At 41.9% G+C, this 24,205-nt stretch overlaps 1 long non-coding RNA gene across 1 annotated transcript; it reads right to left on the bottom strand.

Moving 5' to 3' along the window:
* LOC130611866 (uncharacterized) lies at positions 1-18,610 on the bottom strand. The gene is made up of 2 exons (XR_008975337.1): positions 18,495-18,610; positions 1-238 (listed from the first exon to the last, which is right to left on the bottom strand). It is a non-coding gene; the product is annotated as an uncharacterized LOC130611866 (long non-coding RNA).
* Positions 18,611-24,205: the final 5,595 nt, after the last annotated feature.

The raw sequence follows: 24,205 nt of genomic DNA, 5'->3' as shown, positions 1-24,205 counted from the left end.
TTATCAAGAATGGTGATTTATTCTCCACTTTCAAGTGATACTGTGAACCTTTTGAAGCAAAATGAGGTGGTTATTTTTCTGTTGTTTCTTTTTTTACCAGGGATTCCCCAAGTGGATGGCTGTCAAAGATTTTAATATACTGCAGGCACAGCAGCTAATTCTCAAATCTCTTGCAGAAGGATCTTACAGAGGGAAGCTAGGATGCAAATCCTTTTGAAGGCTTTTTCCATTTTGAAACCTATAAATAGGAAAGTAGGGCAAAATGACTTTGACAAGTTTAGACCTCACCTTCTTTAATTACTCTCTTTGGATCAACAACCTGACTGCAAATGCTTATCTTCTCCACCATTCTGCACAGGTTTGGAGTTTATTTTTTAAGAGCAGTGCATGACAATTCTGCGTATTTTTAATACCCCTAGCCTCCAAAGATTTCCATATTCCAGCCAATCTTTAAATTTATAATTGATATAAATGGGGAACAGGGTTTATTGCCTGAATTGTCCTTTCCATGTAAAATGTCTGTCCATTTTTTCTTCTTTAAGGATGGTAAATTTCCTGCTAATGCTGTTTTTGCATTTCTTCTCCCTTTTTTAATAAATGTGAAAATTTAAATTCATTGTGTGTTGATATTGATTAGCAATAACAGTATCTACTTTAAACTACTAATACAATAAATTAATAAATTAGTTGCAAAAATGTTGGTTTTATGGATGTTTAAAACAAAACATGTCTTGTTGCTCCTCTATACTGTATAATGTTCCTTTAATATGTAAGTATTGCATGTACACAGTGTAAAGAGCAAGCTAGTTTCTATTACTATACATGGGGCACACATGAAAAATGGCACAAGTATGATACATCTGTCTGAAGACCTGAGTCTTGGATATGGTAAGGTGCTCTACACCTCTCCGCAATATGAAAGGCTGTAAAACATATTAATTTATTATACCATTTTGTTTACCATAGCAATATCCAGTCTTGATGGATTGTTGTGGTTTAACTCCAGTCAGCAACTCAGCCATGCAGCCGCTCGCTCACTCCCTCCACTTCCTCCCTCCCTCTCCGGGAGGGATGGGAAGGAGAATTGAAAGAATGTAACTCTCATGGGTTGAGATAAGAACAGCGCAGTAACTAAGGTATAACACAAATCACTGCTGCTGCCACCAATGATAATAATGATAAGGGAAATAACAAAGGAAGAGAATACAAGTGCTCACCACCTGCCAACTGATACCCAGCCCGACCCAAGCAGTGATCTCATCCTTCTGTGTAACTGTCCCCAGTTTATACAGTGGGCATGACATGCTGTGGTATGGAATACCTCTTTGGTTAGTTTGGGTCAGGTGCCCTGTCAATGCTTCCTCCTGGCTTCCCCTCCTCCCTGGTAGGGCACAAGACTCACAAAGTCCTTGGTCAGAGTAAACATTACTGAGCAACAACTAAAACCATTGGTGTTATCAGTGCTGTTCCCAGGCTGAAAGTCAAAAACACAGCACTGCACCAGCTACTAAGAAGGAGAAAAAATGACTGCTACTTCTGAACCCGGGACACTGATATAGGAGAAACACTGAGTGCAGGGGGAAGGATTTGAGGAGCTGTGTGGAAGTTAGTTTGTGTGACTGGGCTGAATGCATGAGCCACCACCATCACACAAACTTGCTGTGAATTGTTGTCTCTGTGGATGACAGGTTTCGTTATCCATTTATGGAATCCCATGCTGTTATCAACCTGGCATGCAGTACCTGGGGACAGTCATCTGTGTGAGCTGCCACAAGGAAGAGCGTGTATTTGACAGGCAAGCAAACCAGGACCTAGGGGCAGCTCAACCCAGAGACCTATGGGCTCAGCCCAGAGACAACCAAGCTGAAGTGACTAGGATAGACATCAGAAGAACCAGATACTAAAGCACCTATCTCACTCCAATTATTAACAGGACCCACAGACGGATGGCTCTGAGAGAGACATCTCCAGACTGGTCAAGGATGCTTTACTAGATGTGTTGGGGGAGGGGGGCATTGTTCCTTCCCAAAACACCCAGTCAGTTGCCAGCACCTCTAGTAAATGCTCGAGGCAATGTAGAAATGTTCCAGCCACTCCAGCCAATGAGCTGGCTTTATTTGGAGCTCGGCTTAGATGCCCCTATACAAATGCCCATAGCATGGGGAACAAACAAGAGGAATTAGAGATGTGTGCACGTCTACAGAAGTATGATATAACAGGCATCACAGAAACATGGTGGGATGGCTCCTATGACTGGAGTATTAAAATGGAAGGTTACAGGCTCTTTAGAAAAGACAGGCCTGGCAGGCGGGGAGGGGGAGTTGCCCTTTATGTTAGGGATAGGCTGGGGAGTATGGAACTCTGTCTGGGGACAGGTGAGCAGTCAACAGAGAGTTTGTGGGTCAGGGTTAAAGGGAATATAGCTATGGGAGACATTACTGTGGGGATCTGTTACAGACCGCCTGATCAAGGAAAACCTGCAGATGAATCATTCTACGGAGAGATAGGAACAGCCTCACGCCTCTTGCCTCACTTCAACCACCCTGACATCTGTTGGAAGGACAGTGCGGCCTGGCACAAGCAATCCAGGAGGTTCCTCAATTGCGTGGAAGACAACTTCCTTCTGCAAGTAACAGAGGAGCCGACAAGGAGAGGTGCCATGCTTGACCTTGTGCTCAGCAACAGGGGAAGGGCTCATTGGAAAAGTGACGCTCCAGGGCAGCCTTGGATGCAGCAATCATGAGATGGTCGAATTTGAGATCCTCAGGACAGTGAGAAGAGCGTGCAGCAAGCTCACTGCCCTGGACTTAAAAAGAGCAGACTTTGGCCTCTTCAGGAACCTCCTTCGTAAGGTTCCATGGGATAGAGCCCTAGAGGGCAAGGGGGCCCAAGACTGTTGGTTGATATTCAAGGATCACCTGCTACAAGCTCAGGAGTGTTGCATGCCAACTAGAAGGAAGTGCAGCAGGAGGGCCAGGAGACCTCCTTGGATGGATAAGGAGCTCCTGAGGAAAACTCGAAGGAAGAAAGAGGCTTATAAAAGGTGGAAGCAAGGACAGGCGGCCTGAGAAGAGTGCAGGGATGTTGTCTGGGAAGCTAGGGACAAGGTTAGGAAAGCTGAGGCCCAGTTAGAGTTAAACATGGCTACGGATGTTAAGGATAACAGGAAGGGATTCTATAGGTACATAGTGAATAAAAGACAGACTAGGGACAACACAAGCCCGCTCTGGAAGCTATCAGGAGAACTGGGTACCCTGGATTTGGAGAAGGCTGAGGTTCTGAATGACTTCTTTGCCTTGGTCTTCACTGGCAAAGGCTCTGACCACAACACCCAAGTCTTGGAAGGCAGACGCAGGGACTATGAGAATGAAGACCCTAGGCCCACTGTAGGAGAGGATCTGGTTTGAGACCACCTTAAAAACCTGAATGTGCACAAGTCCATGGGACCTGATGAAATCCATCTGCAGGTCCTGAAGGAGGTGGCAAATGAGGTTCCTAAACCACGTCCATCACATTTGAAAAATCATGGCAGTCAGGTGAAGTTCCCAATGACTGGAAAAAGGGAAATATAACCCCCATTTTCAAGAAGGGGAAAATGGATGACCAAGGGAATTACAGACCAGTCAGTCTCACCTCCGTGCCTGGCAAAAACCTGGAGCAGATTCTCCTGGAAGGCATGCTAAGGCACGTGAAAAGCAGCAAGGTGCTTGGTGACAGCCAGCATGGCTTCACTAAGGGGAAATTCTGCCTGACCAATGTGGTGGCCTTCTATGATGGGCCTACAGAACTGATGGACAGGGGTAGAGCAGTTGATGTCATCTACCTGGACTTCTGCAAAGCATTCAACACTGTCCCACACAACATCCTTGTCTCTAAATTGGAGAGACATCAATTTGATGGATGGACCACTCGGTGGATAAAGAACTGGCTGGATGGCCACATGCAAAGAGTTGTGGTCAATGGCTCAATGTCCGTCTGGAGACCAGTAACGAGTGGTGTCCCTCAGGGATCGGTGTTGGGACCGGTCTTGTTCAACATCTTTGTCGCTGACATGGACAGTGGGATTGAGTGCGCCCTCAGCAAGTTTGCCGATGACACCAAGCTGTGTGGTTCGGTTGATACCCTGGAGGGAAGGAATGCCATCCAGAGGGACCTTGACACACTTGTGAGGTGGGTAGATTCCAACCTCATGAAGTTTAACCATGCCAAGTGCAAGGTCCTACACCTGGATCAGGGCAATCCCAGGCACAGCTACAGGTTGGGCAGAGAAGAGATTCAGAGCAGCCCTGTGGAGAAGGACTTGGGGGTGTTGGTTGATGAGAAAATGAACATGAGCCGGCTTCAGTGTGCGCTTGCAGCCCAGAAGGCCAACCGTATCCTGGGCTGCATCAAAAGGAGCGTGACCAGCAGGTCAAAGGAGGTGATCCTGCCCCACTACTCTGCTCTTGTGAGACCTCACCTGGAGTATTGTGTGCAGTTCTGGTGTCCTCAACATCAAAAGGACATGGAACTGTTGGAACAAGTCCAGAGAAGGGCCACGAGGATGATCAGGGGACTGGAGCACCTCCAGTATGAAGACAGGCTGAGGAAGTTGGGGCTGTTCAGCCTGGAGAAGAGAAGGCTGCGTGGAGACCTCATAGCAGCCTTCCAGTATCTGAAGGGGGCCTATAGGGATGCTGGGGAGGGATTCTTCATTAGGGACTGTAGTGACAGGACTGGGGTTAACGGGTTCAAACTTAAACAGGGGAAGTTTAGATTGGATATAAGGAAGAAATTCTTTACTGTAAGGGTGGTGAGGCACTGGAATGGGTTGCCCAGGGAGGTTGTGAATGCTCCATCCCTGGCAGTGTTCAAGGCCAGGTTGGACAGAGCCTTGGGTGACATCGTTTAGTGTGAGGTGTCCCCGCCCATGGCAGGGGGGATTGGAACTAGGTGATCTTACAGTCCTTTCCAACCCTAACTATTCTGTGATTCTATGATTCTATGATTTTGAACATCGTTTTGCTTATGAGTCCCACTGTGACATGCAGTAACTCCATCCGTCTGTCCATCCAGCCAAGAACTGCAGGGCTAGAGGATTATTCCCTATCTCCTACACAGGCAGGACAAGCTTTGCAGTAGGTGCCCAGTGATAATGGTTTACTCTGGTTTTCAGGTACCTTTCAGCTGGTTGTGTGGCCATCTCTCATGCCTTGTGGTCCCTTTGTTTTTGTAGTTATGCATTTTAAGAGTCTACCCCTTACACTTCTTATTGCATCTCTCCTTGTTCCTGTTAGATCAACACATTAATATGGGCTGGGAACTTCTTCTAGAAACAACTTTATCTGACTCAACAAGTTTTCAGTTCACACATTTACGCATTCTGCAGTGATTTACATCTAAACCTCTGCAGGTACTGGAGAAGGACAATGAGGTAAATGGTAAACAAGCTTGCACCATAAACTGTGAATCAAAATACGTTCCTGTAATGTATGGTCTTTGGCTACAGCGATTTTAACTGTGAGCACACAAAGGCTTTACATGTTGCCAGGAGAAGTGAGAGGAGAGAACTCACAAATCTAAGAAGAGCATGCAATACCAGCTGTAATTCTATGCTGTCCCATGCCATTATTGCATATAGTTTGAAAGCTTAACTGCTAATGTTACATTATTTTGAATTCTTTGCTTATTGCTCACATTTGGACAGATCACACTGAATTTGTGTAGTTATGTGAATGATATTACAATTCATCTTCAGTTCTTTAGAGGGTTGTAGTGTCAGCTACCACAGTCAAGGTCTTAGAGTTCAAGTTCTGTCCCTATGTATTAGTACGCACGTTCACTATTATATGTTGGCTGCAAAACTGTTCTTTTTTAAGCTTTTGATACTATCTCCAATCACAAAATATTAAAGCAGCTAGCTGTTTTTTAATCTGATTATTTTAAAGGAAATACAGAAATACAGTTGCTGCAGTTTCATTGTTGTTCTGCTTTTATTTCTTCAAAAATTATGATCTTTAAAGCAAGTATTTTAGTTTATTATTTACAACAGGGCTCTGTAGAACAGGAGTAAGTTCTGGTGGTCCATTGTAAACTAATTGAGGATCTGGCTCAACTGCAGTAGCATCACATCATTGGTGCCTCCAGTCTGGCGGCCCCAAAACCACCAGGCAAAACCACTGGTTCAGATGAATTAGCCTGGTTTTGAACAGCATTCTCTGGTTCTTCACCACTGCCTTTTTATATTATGTTGCATTGCACAGAGCCTAATGTGTTGAATGTGTGGCAGTCAGCAGCTCCTCTTTGCCTTGGGGACCCTGAGCTTTCTCCTCTAGGCAAGCAAGTGTGAAGCAAAACATGGGGACTGAGGGTTCATCTTGGAGCTTCATCCAGAGTGTCTCACTATTACTGTGTGCCTATCTCCTCTGTAATTATGCTGCATGTTGCAGCCTTGCCCTCAAAACAAAAAGTCAGCAAAGTAATATCTGACCTGATCCCATCAACAAATGGGAACATTGTCTGGACTCATTTGTTTATTTAGCCGAGAAACCTCAGAAAGATGCAAGCGAAAAGAGAGGTTCATGGTAATTAATCTCTTTGGAAACAATCAGGAAGCTTTTTTTTTTTTTTTTTGAATAGAGGAAAATCTTGCTGTCTGATGTCTGTAAACTGAGAATTGACATCAGGGTTCTCAGGACACTCAGTAACTTTTTATATGTTCCCACTGTATATATCTGTGTAGAAAGACATTCAGAGACTGCCTACATCAAGCAGTTAGCTCTCACCAGCTGTCCCAGAAGGTGTGTCAAGCTAAGTGCTGAAATCACTGCTAAACTTTGTAAGTCTGTCTTTCTTGCTTTGTCTCCTGTTTAGTGACCATCAAGATGTTTCATGTGTTCTGGAACAAAGCATCTGGGGGTAGAGTTACTGAATAGTTTAATTATACATATATTGTTGTTGCTTTAGTAAAATAGTGATGGGAGACCTTAGCTGGGGCCAGGGAGCTATGTGGCAGAGAACTGGCAAAGGCAGAAAGATACTGGTCCTGCCCTGAAGAGCCTGGAGTTAAACCAACACTGTTAGAACTAAACAACACACAGAGCAAAACATGTGAAGCTAAGGTATGAAACAACACTATAAAGCTGAGATCTAAACAACATTTGTGCAACAAAGAGGGACTTCTGATCCAAATTACCTTTGTAGATCTGTACCTCTTTGTACATCAACAAGACACAGACTTTTGGAGGGGTCAGAAACCTCCTAGAAAGGTGTTGAGTATCCAGGATGTCTGTCTGGATGTGCTGGTTCTCAGTAGTGAGGATGCACATGTATCCAGGAGCTACCATATTTCTAGGGAAGGCGGAAGTGAATGGAAGGCTCTACCTTTTTGTCTTCCTTGTATCTTCTCAGTCAGTGGTTATACATGTCCATGAATGTGCAAGGAGTGCAGAGCCTTAAACACTAACATTTAGCCTCTGTCTCCTTTTTGGGTGGTTATTCTGTGAATCCCTTAGAATACATATCCTGCGGACTGGAAGTTAAAGGTAAAAGCTCTCTGTCACCCCCTTCCTCATCAAGTTTTGTGAGCAGTGTGTTCAGCAGTTATCTCTCTCTTCTTGTTATTACAGTACTAGACATCTCTGATCTTTTTTGGGTAATCTCAGCTGAGGCAGATGTGTAAAATGCATGGAAGAAAGCCCTTCACAGTTCCTGCAATGAGATACTGAGGCATAGAAAGAGGCATTTATCTGCTAGTGGGAAGATAACAGATTTAAATGTAAATAGCATATAACAGGGAGAAGGGTGTGCACTCTATACAGGTATATTGAACAGCTATAATAATTCAGTGGTGTCTTCCACAAAGCTGGCACAGAAAACTCTTTCATGGCATGCATGGCCCATTCTTCTTTCAAGAGTTTGCAAATATTCCTGGGAAGAACATAAGCTGTCCTCTGCTCCTCTGGGTTGCATTTGATGCAAATACTGGAAATACAAAGTGACTGCTTCTGGTTAACTGACCAAGGCAGAGTATCTTTCTATATATTTTGAGGTAAATGTATGCTTATACTCCCTTTTATTTTATATAGCCAAAAGCTGTGGCTACAGTTTTGTTTTCCTAATCGTGCATCCTGCTTTCTCTGGTTTTAGTAGCTCTTGATTATGGTGCCCCTGAGTAATCGTTCAAGGTAGGTTGTTAGTGTAAGCTGCATTGCAAGGTCTGTGTCTACTCAATGTGTTGCTGGCTGCAACAGAGGCCCCAGACTAAGGTCAAAATTATTATGTGGAGATTAAACTGTAGAATTTAATTATGTATTCTGTTGCTCCTAGTACATTTATTAATTTAGCAGTACAAACTGACTGGAGCTAAACAAGCAGGGCTGATTAATTTGCAAAGACATCTAGGTAACAGATTGTGATCAAAGTGGAGACCTGATCCTGTTAGATTGAAATGTGTTGTTTTGTGCTACATGAAGGACATAGAGCAGCATGGTTTATCTTTATCAATGCTTTACTCTGAAGGAAAGGAACAAGCTTGCAGATATAATCAGCGCTGAGGCAATGCCACTCAATAATTACCCACTGTCTCATCATAATCCCGGAACTAAGCCCCTACCCAATCCATCTGGGACACTTTTCCATCTATTGCACAGCTCAAGAATATGTGTGTAAGCTATTACCTCTGGTTGTGCTATCTGTCCCCAGAGTAAAGATTCATAGCAGTGACCAATTATCTTGCAGGGGGCTTCTCTTTCTTTCTGTATTTTTTTCTCTTTGCTACTGAATCGTCCTGTATTTCTTAATTATAGTAATGGCACATCAGAGCAGTGCTACCTTGGTGTTCAAAAACCTATGCAACTACAAAGGTGACTTTCCTTGTCACTTGTAAAACAAATGCTAAAGCAATAAGGATGTAAGAAAAGCCTGTATTTATGTGATCAGACATCTGAATGCAGGTTGTATGCTACAGGTAGAAGTTACTGTTCTTGGGAGGATGATAATGACCAAGTTTGCATGGCAGCTAAGATTGTGGAAGATCACAACCTGAAACACTTATTTGTAAAAAAAATATGGCAGGGGAGCCAGTGGCCAAAGCATGGGTTTGAGGTGTCATCACCTTAAAAAGGATGGAGAATAGACCAGATTCCCATTCTTGCAGGCACAAGGTGCAAAACTGCATCAGTATGCCAGCAGTTTCTCAAGTGTATACAGCATGCCCCCATTGCCAAGAACAAAGACATCTCTTCAGCCTGAGCCCCAGTGGTCTCAAAATTCAAGTCAGTGTATAAAAAGGGGAGCAGAGGAGCTTCATGGAGCTCTTTGCCTTAGACTAAGCAGGATCAACAAGGACAGCTGCATGGTCTTGAAAGTCAGGACACTTATCATGGATTTAAAAGGGTCTGTTGTGGTGCTCTGTATTGATAATATGGTGATTCTCTTGTACTAGGCAAAGATGAAAAGTGGAAGGAGAAAAGAGATGTCAATGACTTGTAAAGGATGAAATCCCAAAGAACAGCTTTATGTGATTGCTAGAGAAAATGTGCAGATGTGAATCAGGTTTCCTCCCTAAGACCTCCCATCACGAGAAATTGCTGTGAAGTCTACTCCATGTCTGTAAAGTGAAAACAAAACGCTCTGAATCACAGCTCTGCCCGGCACTAGTATCACAAGGGCTAGAATCAAGAGATGACTCTAAATGTCTTTTCACCTGTTTCCTCATGCACAGCCATGGAAGGGTATATATACCTTTCCCTTCCTATTCTTTCTCTCCTCTACCTCCCCTAGGAGCTAGCACGCATACTGATACTGAGCTGTGCAGTCACTGTTTACCTCATGAACAGCGGCTTTTGGCCTCAGTGAAGCCTGGGGCATAGAGATCCTCAAGGACTATGTGTTCTCTACAAGCAAGTATGAGAAAGTATAGGGAATTAAATAGAAAGCCTGAGAAATGAAATGTCCCAGCTAACAGAGCAGACCAGTGATAAAAACAGGGAGGCAATTCTAGCCTCCCTGTGTAGCATCCTTTACATTCTTAGAATTTAATAACAGAGACATTCATACCATGGGAATGTCATGAGTTGAGCTGAGGAATCATATTAATGTAAGTGGGACTCTTTCTAGATGTGTCAGTTTACATATAGAGCAGAGTTAAGTGCAAAGACGTACAACATTGAACTGATCTCTGAAGAGAGAAATGAGTGGGTTTTTTTTCCAAAGACCAAGACATAAATCCATATTGTGGTGCTCTAACAGGTGGCCTTTCTTTGAAGGAGAAAGTTGAATGAGGGTGCTGGATGTTAAAAAATGTTAAAAATATTTTAAGCGTTCTTTCATCTAGATATGTCTTCTCAGGATACAACTGTACATGCTGCAGAACAAACACTCAGCATTTCCAATGGACTCATCTTCTAGAGAATGAGATCTTTAGAGATCTGCAGTTTTATTATTATTTCTAGAATGACTCACTAATAGAAATACGTTTCGGGGGGGTAATTTTTCCTTTTGTGATAAATAACCCTGAAAATGACAAGCACAGTCATCACTAGCCATGGTCATGGAGACTGGCTAGACCTGCTCCAGATGGTAACCATGCTGGCTAACTTCCTGTCAATACTCTTAACAGCTTACAGACAGGTTTATCAGGAACGTGAAATAACTCAGTCTAGACAACAGAGTCTATCAGGCATCTAAACTAACAGAAGGAAGATAGAGGATATTCCTGATTTTCTTTTATCAGTTTGGCTGCCAGCTTCAGACCTGATATGACCTCTTCTCTGTGAGACAGAAATTGCTTATACTAGACTATGCTGAGCAGTACCCTCTCTATAGAGACTATGTTTCCTCCTACTTTCGAGCCAAAATTGCTGAGATTTATTCCTGCAGAAATAAAATTGCAATGCTCAAGCCTTTCTTCTTTCCCCATCAGTGTCCCCAGTCCCAAATTTGTCCTTGTTGAGTAAAATAACCTCCCCAAACAGGCCAGGTTACGAGTTGTCTTTGATCAGAAAACAACCTTCTTTAACCCTCCAAATATTCTAGTTCCCTGAATTCTTGCTTTTTGTATGATCCATGCTCCTGGGGTTCAAAGTAGACCACAGCTCGTTTCTGCTTGTGTGGATCCCCCTTGTTTGTAGGAATGTGAAGAGCTGAGTAGGTTGCTGGGGGCTAGAGGCTTGTTTCTAATCTGGCTTTTGGTTTTTGATATTCACAATATACCCAACGTCCAAACACGTCAGTGACTGCTGTTGTCCACCTCATGGCCAATGTAAAACAGCAGTCCGCTTGGAAAGAAGGTTAATGATGATGCTGTCTTCTAGTAGTCTTTTCAGCAGACTGAGGGGTGGTCAGAGAGTACTGTGTCATAGTAACTGCCTTAGGTGAAATATTTTGCATGAATCTTGTAGTCACGGTGCTTTCGATAGGCTGATGTCTTTGTCTAAGATTATTGTATCTTCTTCCCATTCACATTCAATCAGTGCTGGGTTTCCTGTTTTACTAGTTAGCAAAAAATGAAAAACATTGTAATAAAATATGCACTACTGCCACATATTTTCAGCTTTATTTCTTTCAAACCTCCCAGTTCATGCCAGCTTCTCTCATGACTGATACTCCTCTTCAGGATGGAATCAAAGATGACTTCTATCCTCAGTAGTAGTATACCTTCTATTTGGTCTTATGGGACCGCCTGCAGAAGCCTAGGATCAGTTTGGATAACAACGCAGGGCCCTTGTTCCAGAGTATACCTCCATCTCTACCATTTGATAGAGCTGGGCTGAGAGTTCCGTTTTTTTAATTTTATTTTATTATTAGGCTTCATGGTTGAGGGATATTCATAAATGGTTTATGATAATTTATCAGCCCACTTGGGTGAATATTGAATTCTGTATTTCACATCGCATGCCAATTTCCCATCTGTTGTATTTGAATAATATGCAAGTTAGACACTACCACTCAAGTAATCCGTTTACTACCAAATCAATATATAGTACATATGGTGCTGTTCGGCCCACAGATATTTATTGTAGGTCTCTTTGGATAATTATCTTATAACTCCCCCTGTGTCCTGGTTCTGTAAGCCCTGATCCTGCAAATGCGTATGTACATGGCCAGCCTCACATGTGAGCACTTCAGCCATGTTAACTGAAGCTTTATTTGTAAAATCTTAAAAATCTTTTGTTCATGGCAGGTTTCATTTTTCATAGAGGAGCACCTGTATTGTGATGGCTATTTGTTGCAGATGATGCTGATCTTTTCTGTTCTTTGCCAGTACTTTCTGTTGATGTAGATTTGCATACTGTCTTCCACTGGAAAACAGTTTCGGGAACCTTACTTTATTGAAGGCTGATGTTATTGTTTTGAAGAGAAGACAGTCAAATATCTTTACCAAAAAAACCAAACCCTTGGTAAATTTTCTTCAGAGAGGCATTTTGACACTTTTTGGTGGAGGGGTCATTTTTAAAATGTTGGTTATTTGTGATCATTGTAAAAGAAACTTGCATTTTAGCAGTCGTAAATTGGGACTGAATTCTAACAAATACCTCTAGAAAGTGCTCAGCTACAATGCTGATATGAGAAGATGCTTTTAGCCCTATGGTGACATTATACTTCCTTCACCAGGCCACTTTGGTGTCTCAGAAAAAGTGTTTCAGGGCTGCATTTCCCAGAAGAAAATATGAAATATTTTAGAATATGTTTGAAGGAGTTTTAAAATATTTTCTGTTACCCTTGGTACCAGAAAGCTCTCTCTACGTGGCTGCACCACATGGAACTGAGATTTAAAGAACAAACAACTCAATCTGGACTCCTTCCTGCCCGAGGGAATTCTGTGAGAGGTAAAAGTCACAGAGTCTTTCCCTGATTCACCAGGGCTTGAGGCTGCTCAGCAGTGTAAGGAAGATCGATTTTATTTGCCCTCCTCCTTAAGACATTAATATGCAATTTTACAAGAGCAAAACAGGGGCTGGGCGTGAGCTTGGAAGGAGGTAGGGGAGACATGGCAAGGCTTAAAGGGTCAATGGGTATGGCTGGAAGCAGGAGATCTGGTTTGAAATTAATGTGATTTAGTTTATCAGTAATACTAATGCTGGTTTAAAAGGCATTGTCCAAACCTTTCTTGTCTGCATCCTAGCTGACTGTCTTTGTGCTGCTTTCTAAAGTCAGCAGGTTTCAGGGGCTGTGGGAAACTTTGTGGGGATGTGAAGAAGGATAGAAACATTAGAATTTGATTGTGTTTGGGCAGGGCCAATGGAGTCTATCGCTTGCAAGGTCCCAGGCTGACTGATGCTTCAGGTAGTGGGTTCAGGACTCCATTTTCCTAATTTTCTTGCTCACTCTAATCCTAGCAATGCTTGTCTCTGCTTTTGGTATTTTGAGGTGAAACTAGGTAGAGGCTCTACCATTAGATCCTTTAGGCACAGAAGTATTTGTAAGAACTCCTGCTCTAACCAGAAGTTTATAGGCTGGCAGAGGCTTGGGCACAGCTGGCGATAGAGCTTGAGAACAGAATAAGACCTCCCTAGTGCTGGAGGTTTGAGAGAAATCTATCTTCTATCCCATTGCTAGAGGTGGGCTTAGCAGATGCTAGAACTGAGTAGGAGAAGTAGAACTGGGAAATAGGCTAGAACTGGGTGGGAATTGTTAGTGGGTTGTTTTGGGGAGTGGTGCTGTAGAAAGACAAAGCACCACATTTCAACCCTAGTAACTCCACGTAACTGCTGCAGTCACTATGTTTTCTGCATTAGAAAAGCATAGGAACCAAGCCTATGCTGTTATCATCTAGGGAAAAAATTCTTTTACACATCAGCAGCATTTTTTTAAATGCCTATATTATATAGGTAAGTTTTGAAAATAAGAAACAAATAAATACTAATGAATCAATCTGACAGCTCTCATATATGTAATAGGGCAAAGGTGCCCTAGCTCCAGGTAAGCAGAGATGAGTAATTAAAGGAAATAATTATTATGTGTTTGTTTAATTGAAAATTCCCGGAGGGAAAATGAAACAATTTTAAATAAACGCTTTCACCAGTGCATTAAAAATACATTTGTGATCAAGTCTGGATTCTCAGAGGCAGATGGGCTGGCTTGCAGGGGAACAAAGAGCTTCTGCAGCGACCCACTGCAAGAGTGTATTGGAATGGGATTTAGTTGTAAGGGGAAAAGATAAAAATAAGGGAGTGATTTTTTTTAAAGCCTGAGCAGATGTTTGCAGAATTTCTCCGTGGTGGTTGGTAGGAATCACTCATTGGATTTTCTCATCTTCTGTGCAGAGCAGGAGAAAGAGTTTTGGACTTGCTAGGAAAATATTTTATACCTTCAAAATCTATATACACCAAAGTAGGTGTGCTTATGCACGGAAAATATACTCATGTGCTCTCCGTAGTTGTATCAAGATACATCTACCTATGAACAGGATTTTTTCAATGTTTCCTTGACTTTGCCAGGTTCAAAATAAGGTTTACTAGAAGTCCTTTTGCAAATCTCACCTAACGTTATGGAATGTGCAGATTATCTTGAAAGTAAAGTCAGAAGCAAGTCAGTTTTGGCTGATGGTTAGTGGGAAACTGGTTTTATATGTATCTAAACATTGCATTCAGCATGTTCTCATCTTAATCTGTTCTGTCAGCGTAACAGGGTGTGAGAATCCCTAGAATATAAATATGTAATTCTCTGATCTGTGCCTTTCAGTCTTGAAGTTCAAAGACTTTAAAACGTTACTGGCTCACAACCAACTGTTGACTACAGGCTTAGGATGCAATGATATGTCTAAAATCAAAACCTGATCTCTTCATTCTCCTGGGCCTACAGTGGAATACATACTAATGTTTTTAGTATGTTACCAAGCAATTATTATGATAAGTCCTGAGATAAAGCAGGCATGGTAGATGTTAAACAAGAATTTCATTCCTTAATGGCCCATTTCCTTATTACCCTGCAGTTATGCCATATTGCCCAGATCTAGAACTTTATATTTGTAAGTAGTTTCTTTGTCTTTAGAAAAGTGACTTGCAGGGTCAGATATTACTGCAGGCATTTCTAAAGGATTTTTCTCCCTCCTGCACACACACATTCTTCAGTCTTGTGTATTACATCCCCTCTATTTGGTTGACAACATAGTAAACAGTGAGATTTTTACTACGCAGAAGGTGCCTTCTTAGCAGCTCTGAGTCTGTGGGTGGGCTGAATTATGTTACTTTCTATGTTTTGATACTTTTTCATTCACACCTGTGAATATTGTCTGTGATCCTAGGCAATTAGATCCAGTCAAGCTGCAACTCTGCAAGTAACCTTGGACAAGACAAGACCTTGTCAAGTGCCTAACCTTCATCTCAACCCTCTTCTCAACAATGATGTGATTTCAGCTACAAGAGCTGTGACTTTTTGGTGACTGGAGTGATTTGGCAGAGCAGAAGTCAGATAGGAGCTGTTACACAATTGTTATATGAAAGTTTTGAGGGGAGGCTTATTCCTGAAACAGAAAAAGGGAAAAAGCAAGGTAGTCCGGGCATCAATTCTTGCAGCAATCCACGACATAACTCTGCCAATCTCTTAAAGTAGGTAGGTCTTTTTTTTTTTTTTAATATATATGCATCTATTTTCCACTTTCATGCAAGTCTACAGAAAATTTACAACATGTTGCATTTTTTAAGGGTTCTCTTTCCATTTGAAAATAACCTTAAACACTGGAGAAAAATGTGAATGACTGGAAATTGTCTGGGCTGATAGACCCTCTCCTCCCTCTGCTGGCCCTCACAACATATGCACAAAATATCCTTCAAAAAATGCTATTTTTTTTCCCTTTTATTGAAAGTTGAATTTCTTCTGTGAAATAATTTCAGAAAAGTTCAGGCAGATTAAAAATATGAAAAATACAGAAATTTTCAACCAGCTTCAATCCTTTGTTTTTTAAACTATTGAAATCTCTTCACTCATTAATTGAATTTCATGGAGATTTTTATCTCGGTGTCAGTGTATACATAGACATCTGGAGCAGTGCTCCTGAGGCCTCAACTAAACCTCTCCATTCTGTCAGAAGCTAGACCAGAACCTCCTCCATTTCCAGCTTGTCCCAACCCACCAGACTTGCTCTTACAACTTACATTCCTCAAAAGATGTGTGAATTCCCTGAAAAGGTGCCTCAGTTACCCCTGCCTGACTGTGTCATTTCCCTCCTTTTCCAAAGTCTGGCTGAGGCAGAGCTGTGGATCGGTGCCATCTGGCTGAAGGTCAATCCAGATAAGGCAGAAGCCATGCTGCTTGGCAGAGACAGTCCTGAAGAATTGAAAGGCAGTGCCTACTCCGTCTATTAAAAGGCTTCATCCTTTTCTCTCCAAGTCATTTGTGAGCTGATGTAGCCCCAGTCCTGAACACTTCAATAGCAGCAATGTCTGGAAATGCTCTCTTTCTTTTTGGTCTACCCAGGTGATCACCTCTTTTCTCTGGGACTTTCACTTGGTTATCTTTGCCATTTCAAGGCTAATCTAAGGATGCAGGCCCTACCTTGGGCTACCCTGGAAGGCTGCTTGGAAGCGTCATCTAGCACAGAGCACAGCTGCCCATCTTATGAGCAAGGGAAACTGGCAGGAGCATATCACACCTGTGCTCCATGCTCTGAACTGGCTGCCAAGTCACTGCTGGGTAGCATCCAAGACTGGTTAAATATCGATAAAGCCGGAAATGAACTAAACTCTGACTGATCCAAGTCTGCTTTTCTGCCTTGCCTAGTCACAACACCTGAAATACCATCTGAGCCCAGATCTGTAGTCTTACGGCTGATGCCCTGCTTGATTAAGAATTTCCATTAACAGCCCACTGTTTTGTGGGGCCTGAACTCAAAGCCCGTGAAATCAAGGGGAATTTTCCCGTAAGCAAAGTGGGAGTGTTAGCTACAAGAACACTGTCAAAAGAGAGGGAAACAGGAGCAGAAATGCAAAGAAAAGGATGAATGCTTATTTTTGAGCTAGGCTTCCTCATCAAAGGAAGAAGGAGATAGATTTGAGAGGCTGTGAAAATGGAAGATGAGGAGGTGGCTTCTTCTCCTGTTATGCTGACACAGGACAGGTATATTCCTTACTTATTTAGAAAGCACTTGCAATAGAGGACGCCTGAGAAATGTGACTTACTATATTTGGTCTTTATGCTGATGCGCAGCATTGTCTGTGATAAAACCATGCACGTTAACTAGTTCATTCCTCAGGTTTCCCCAGGATCCTCACGTTTTAACAGTCCATGAGTAGACATGTCAGGCAGCAAGCAATGTGATTTCTTTGTAGTGATACAAAAAGGGGTTTGGGATTTCTCTTACTGTGTTTTGGCTTTTTAAGATCTCCATTCTGGGAAACACTAAGAAAACATCCCTTAGGTGAAGGAACTTCCAGCCCATACATGACTACCTGCAAATCATTGTGCTGGACATTTTATCACTGGGCAGAGACAAGTCTTGGTGATTCCAGCTGCCTGCCTTAGAGAGATGCAGACAGCCTAAAACTGCCGTAAGTGTGGTTCACTCCCTGGCCGTATTTCAGAGACTAAAGCAAAATCTCCATAATTCACTGACCTGATGAGATTTGTCTTCTCACTCTCCGCTATGCACAGATAGTGCAAAGCTCCTTCCAGTCTCCCTGGGTGGCTATGACACCATCATGGGCAAACTATAGTCTACTCACTGAAGAAGCCCCTTAAGGCTGCACAAACTGCAGCCTTGGAGTGAACCAAAAAACATTTTAGGCCTGGTACCTTGTTACTGGTAATGGCTATATACTATAACAGCAGGGCAGACATACAGTGAAAATTCCTCTGTATGTTGTTCCAATTTCTAGGTATCTACAGCATAAAGACTTCCCAAGACAGAGACAGTGTCTTTATGGCTTTTTAGATTGGGGTGAATTTTTCTTCCATTAATTTATTTGGAAGATTTTTAATTTGTAGTTTTAGCATCCAGAACTTCCTTTGGCAATGAATTCAGCAGCTTAACAGTGAAAAAGTTATTCCGTTCGTTTGTTTTGAAGCTATCAGATGATCAATTTTGGTTGATATTCCCATGAGACAGTGCATAGTCATTCCTGGTCACCTTCTCCATTCCTCTTTTCATATTATAGACTCTAATGGTATCCAACTTCATTATTTTCTTTTTCAACCTGTCAGTTTAGGATTCCTTCTATAGAAGCCATTCCTTCAGCAAACATTATCACCCACCTCTTCATCCTTTTTTATATCTAAATCTTGGCCTGGCACGGTGAGATGAGCATTGTATGTGATGTTTAGGACATGAGGCACACCTTCAACAGGAGTTTCTACATGCAAAATATTGTTCAGCTCCCTTACCAAAGGCACCTGTGATGTGTACAAGTAAGCCAACATCACAAATGGGACATCGGAGAACTATTCTGAGTTCCCTGCCTGAGGACTGTCTCTACAGCAGCAGCCTCAACCAGTGTGGCGACTCTGGGATGTGCGTCTGCAGAGTTTGCAGTTATGAAAGGGTAAGAAAAAAAAAATTGTTAAGAACATAGAGGTACCTGCTATCAGCTATTTGGGTACTCTCAAGGAATCTAGGTATACACTGTAACTCAGTAATGAATATAAAAGTAGCTCATTCCATCACACAGGCTGGAGAGAATTTCATGCATGTGCTGGGAAAAAAAAAGAGTCATGATTACTAAACGCTCCATTTTCTTTTCAAGACGCTGTGCTAGTCTGAAGTGGTGTATGTATACATTTCAAGCAAATGTGTACTTTGTCTTCAAATGAACAGCTTTCAAAATGATCTTTGGTTAAGCTCCCTTTTATTTTTATCTTTTATTCGCCTACAATGCCAGCTGAGGTTACCCATCTCCCGACAGCTACCAAATGGACTCGTAATTGTAAGGCTTGGTGATTTAATTAGACTCATTCTAAACACTCACATTTTTATCAATTAGTTAATGGGCTAAAGAGAGTCTTATTGTTGGAGCCAGGTCATTTGGAAGCTGGAACCTTCGTGAGGGCAAGAAGCTGACGAACAACAGCGTTAATATCTGTAATTAACCTCACGAGTCCTGGTTTGTTCAATTAGGACTGAACCCCCTCTCCATCCATATGCCTTTCGTCAGATGGGCTTTTAATTTGAAATAATTGTTACAGAAAAAAAAAACAAAAAAACAACAACAAAAAAAACAAATAATGGCTTCTTTTTTTTGTTGTTGATTTGTTTTTTTTTTCCAAATACAGACACATAAAAACAAAAAGCACAATCTTGACATACATGCCTGTGAGCTATTTATTAAAGCCTAGTTAATTCACAGCTTCCCTATAAATAATCATTCTAGGTTTTTAAAGATTAACAAAGCTCTTGGTAACAGATATTGTGAGATCTTTTCAAATTGATCCTCATCTTGTAATATGTATCTGTGTCTTTTTTTAATGTTGTCTTTTCTATGAAAAGAAGTTGGGGTTTTGATTAGCTTTTGCAACGTGTTACATGTGATTTCTGTGCTTTGGAGAATCTAATACATCTGGTACTTGTTTTTTTCCCAAGGACGAGCTGTCTGGGTTAAATACATCTGTTATAAATAGTATAAAACAGTCTATGAGTGTTATTACATAACTGCAGTAGCTTCAGCATGCCTATGTGTGTATATTAAACACACACATACATCTATGATGTCTAATAATTTCTATTGCAAATATTTAAATATATATGTTTCTAAATGAGTATATATTTACATACACACATCAATGTGAAGATCAAGCTTTGCTTGTTGTGTTGCATGTGATCCTTCTACCTTTCAAATTTCAATTATTCAATTGAAATGTTTTGTTTACATAGCTTATATATATGCAAGTATGTGTATACAAATATATGCATATAAACATAAAAGCCCACTTTCATGGCTTGCTGAGACAATAGGCACTCTGCACATCCTTAATCGTGAACATAATGTATACACAGTACACATGCCCTTAACACTTATTCCTACATTTTCATTTTCTTCAACTTACTCATCTTTATTCCAATTGCCATTTACAGATAAATCCCAGAACAGACATAGATGATTTTTTTAAGCTGCCTTTGAATTCATTCAGTCAAAAGAGAATAAAATTAATTAGAAAGATTTAAGGATGGGCGTCATTCTTACAGGGTATTTAGAAGAGGGTCAGAGGTAGGTAAGAGGTATTAAAAATATCTCCTGGATCACACTAGGTTCTCAATCATAGGCATTCATGGCTTACTGCTTCTACAGAGAAGTATCTTTACCCAGCCAAGACCTGCTCAATTCTATAGCCAAGTACCTAATTCCACAGAACTTGCGGGGTTGTGCAGACACATAAGGGGGAGGCTGGGTGTCAGCAGCACCACTGGATTTGGCCGTGGTTGGGATTTCCCTTACGAGGGAGGAATTCACTTCAAAAATGTGGTGCATAGCTTGGGCCAGCCTGATGCCTGCCACTCAGGAGGGCTGAGACCCAAGCCGAGGCAATATATAGGTGCTATTGAGCCTACACAATAATTGGAGACCCCAGCCTCAGCCTCTGTGGAGTCCTGGAGGCCCTTGGGCTGTACAAGGGCCAGAGACCTGGTGCAATCATATAGTATGACCACGGCCATCAACCCAGCCCACTGCCACCCCGGCAAGCCCAGGCTCAAACCCAGGGAGGATCACACTCTCTCCAGCGCAATCATTCCCATCACAAAGCATGGTGTGTTCAATAATAATTGGTCCCAAATTAAGTGGGATTAAATAAAAGAAACAAAATATAGCATAACTGCCAAGAAGCCAGGCCTTATTTTTTACACAGTTATCATTTTTTTAACACCACCAAAGAAAGAGGCAAATTGTTGTGTAAAAATACGTGAAAATAATAATGGTCCTGAAAAGCATGTTTTTCTTCTCTCTGGCTGTTACAAAAACAGTTGACTACTGAGAAGCAAAGAGCAAATTTGCAAGAAAGTGCATAGCACAATAACAGCAGTGACTGTTAGGGGGAACGGTAGGTGCTTTGTTATTTAAGGAACTTCACTGTAATTTTAAAGCGTTATTTATAACAGTAATAATGCCAGCCAACTTGTTTCTCCCGTTTAACTTAATGCACAACCAGCCTAAATAAAAGACTACAAAAGCAGCTGGGAACAGTACAGTTTCCTACTGTAATTGTGTATACGTATCTGAACATCTGATGAGCAGTAGTCTACATTTCCTTATTGTTATAGTCAACAATTATATCTGTGCATGCTTCTCAGATATGGTGCTCTGCTGAGCTTCATAAATGCAGTCTTTGTTTTCTTAATTATTAGGCAGACAGCTCATTCTGTCCCATGTCCAAGTTCCAGACAGGTGGAATAAGGAGGTGGCATCTGTCTTAATATTGAATGCCACGCTTCCCCCATCTGCTGTAATAACAGTGCGGGGCTGCTTGGCTTCAGTTATTCTATTCTGCACACAACTAGGCAGCCATATGCCCTTATGTGCCGCACGTGCCACCAGAGCGAGCCGGCCCTGCCATGCAGCGGCGAGTGGGAAGGAGCCTCGGTGCAGGGGCTGAGGTCAGGCACGTGCTGAAGTCAGCAGGTGACAGTCAATACAGCTACTGAGATCCGCTCAAAGCACCAATAGAAAAGGCCTTCAAAGTCAATTGACAGAATAGAGCACGCTGCCAATCAAATTTTACAGGGCATACCTTCCAGGCTAGGCAAATAAGAAGATTTAGAGCACATGGCAGTTCATCGTTTATAATCCTGTCTTAGCCCAGCATGGCTTAGTGATAGTTCTGTGACAGATGATGAGCACATGACAGCTGGGGGATCTTATACAAACTCATACAGTAAAATTAAAATTAAATTAGTGACACACTTGTACACATTAGTTGTGCAACAGTTATGCAATCTGTTCAAGACAAACCATCTCTGATTTAAATAATTTATACTGATGCAAAGGTGGTGGGTTGTACATTTTTCCTCTCCCAGGAGGAATGCATCATTTGCACATTTTTAGCTTAAAACAGCTCTGTCCTGTTCATTCTGTTTGTCCTGTCATTCCTCCTTCATGGGGACTGGCAGAAAACAAGCAAAGATTTTTTATTTTGTTTTAAAGCTGAAATGTTCAGAAGGGTTGATTTGGTGGTCTGGGAGTATCTTTTTCTTTCTTACTGCACTGTGCAATTCATTATATTATGGTTGGTTTATTTTCCTGCACAGCTATACCAGACTGCCATTAAAAAAAATTAAAGCCAAATACAGACAAACATGTCAATCTCCCCCTACAAGATGTAGAGTGGGAAGGAAACCTATAAGATTTGAATGTTTTAGATGCAAGAGTATAATAAACTGGCTGTTCTTTGGCTCTTTAATCTGATAATCTTGTTACTATTTTATGTTTGTGTGTTGGAAAAAAGAGAAGTAATCACTGAAATGTTGACAGTAGATCTGCAGTTTGAAAAGACTCATAACTTTAAAGCTTAGAGGGCCTGATCCTTTTATCCACATGGGTTTGACACCAGACTACCTCTGTTAGCTTCACTGGAGTTACACTGATTTACGCAGTGTAAACATAGACAGGATTCGACCCTGAAATCCTTTTCGGAAGGCTATTCTATATACCAGCAGTGTGTATTTACTGCTTCTTCACAATCACAAAGCATTTCTCAGTCACTGAAAAAACAGCTAAGTCACATAAAGTGTTCTTACATTCTTGCGTAGCGAGACTGAGATGTGCGAAGACTGTTGTAATGCTGATCTATGCAGCAATAAATCAGGAAATGATATTGATTTATCAGCTGTAATAGTCTGGAAAAAAAAAAAGATAAAATTTTGGGCTTTTTTTTCCATTGAGCAAAATTTTTATTTGTTTGCTTATTTATTTGTATGTATGTGTATTTAAACTTAATCATGACCAGAGGATGATTTTGGGGGCTCCTAGCCATGGAAATTTTCACAGTTAGGAAAGGTAATGTATGTATGTATATATTTATGTATAATTGTGATTACAGGAGAGTTTGGGGGCTTCTGGTCATGGAAATGCTCAGTTAAGAAGGCTAGTTTCAGTTTTATGAACTGTCTCTAGATTAGGCTCCTATTTCATATATAGAAAGGAATAATCCATAATAGCTATCCAAATGTTCATCTAGTCTTTGAAAAAGGTCCAGTCTTTTGAAAAAGGATGGCTACTCTTCTACATTTCCTTATTTTATGTTAATAAGGTCAGTGAGAGGAAATTTGATTTTAAATTTATTTATTTACTTATTAATTTTATCATCCTTCTTTTCCCTGGGGGCTCAAACCATTTCCACCAGCTGTAATGCTCTACAGTTAAACTCAGCTCACCTGATGCTCAGTGAGGATGATTCACCTGAACACTCCTATCAGAAAGATGCAGATGGGGGCTGCATGGCCAGGTAACTCAGCCCAGGTGTGAGTGGAGCTGCAAATGGTCAGTTCTGCGCGTAATATGCCATGGGCTGTATGTTCCTTGTGCTGAGCCAGGAACAGTGCTGGTCCCAGCTACTGTGAGTGGCTCAGCCAGGACCTGCTCTGTGCCCATGGCAGTGCGTAGACTGAGCAAAGGCATCCAACTGGCCTGCCACCTCCAGCGAAAAAAGCTTCAGACCTATGCTGCAGTTCTGAAAACCAGAGAAGCGTCCCACATGCTCCTTACCTGCTGATTCCAGGTATTAATATTACATCTTCTACTCGCCCATCTGTGCCAAACAAATGCAGTGAGGTGCAGAGAGGCCAGAGCTTGTGCCTGTCAGACCAGCTCAGGACCCAAAGGACAGAGGCACATTACTGTGTTCCAGTGCTGGGCCAGTGAATCCCGGTGTGGCTATCATTGTTTGGTTACTCTGTTCTCTGACTCCAGACTCCACGTAGCTCAACCAGACCAGTTTGCTGAAGAAGCATGACTCAAGCTTTGTCTGTGGCTGAAAATGACATCTCTGGGGCACGTCCCTGGCTTGGTTTTGTCTCTTCTGCCATGCCATGCCATTTGACAGCCTCCAGACCAGGAGTCGAACTCTACATGAAGATAAGATTCAGCAAACCCATTCCTGTATTGAGTTTCATTTGCTCCCCAGTTATTTCTGGTCCATTGAGAAGCATTGTGTCCCTCAACTTGGCAGGTTGTGAGGTGCAAAAAGACACCAGTATCCTGGGTATGAAAGGAAGCAGTGGCCTGGGAGGAGAAGAGTGAGCTCATCTCTGCCTGGAAATGGTTACACAGAAGTGCACGTAGACTGCTGTGGTGGCCCCAGTACT

The sequence above is a fragment of the Pezoporus wallicus genome, unplaced genomic scaffold (genome assembly GCF_028554395.1).
Source record: "Pezoporus wallicus isolate ANWC-B61680 ecotype Strahan unplaced genomic scaffold, APGP_CSIRO_Pwel_v1 contig_7379, whole genome shotgun sequence".
NCBI classification, from domain to species: Eukaryota; Metazoa; Chordata; class Aves; order Psittaciformes; family Psittacidae; genus Pezoporus; species Pezoporus wallicus.
The sequence above is the reverse complement of the archived record's forward strand: the minus strand, read 5'-3'. Positions and strand labels throughout refer to the sequence as shown.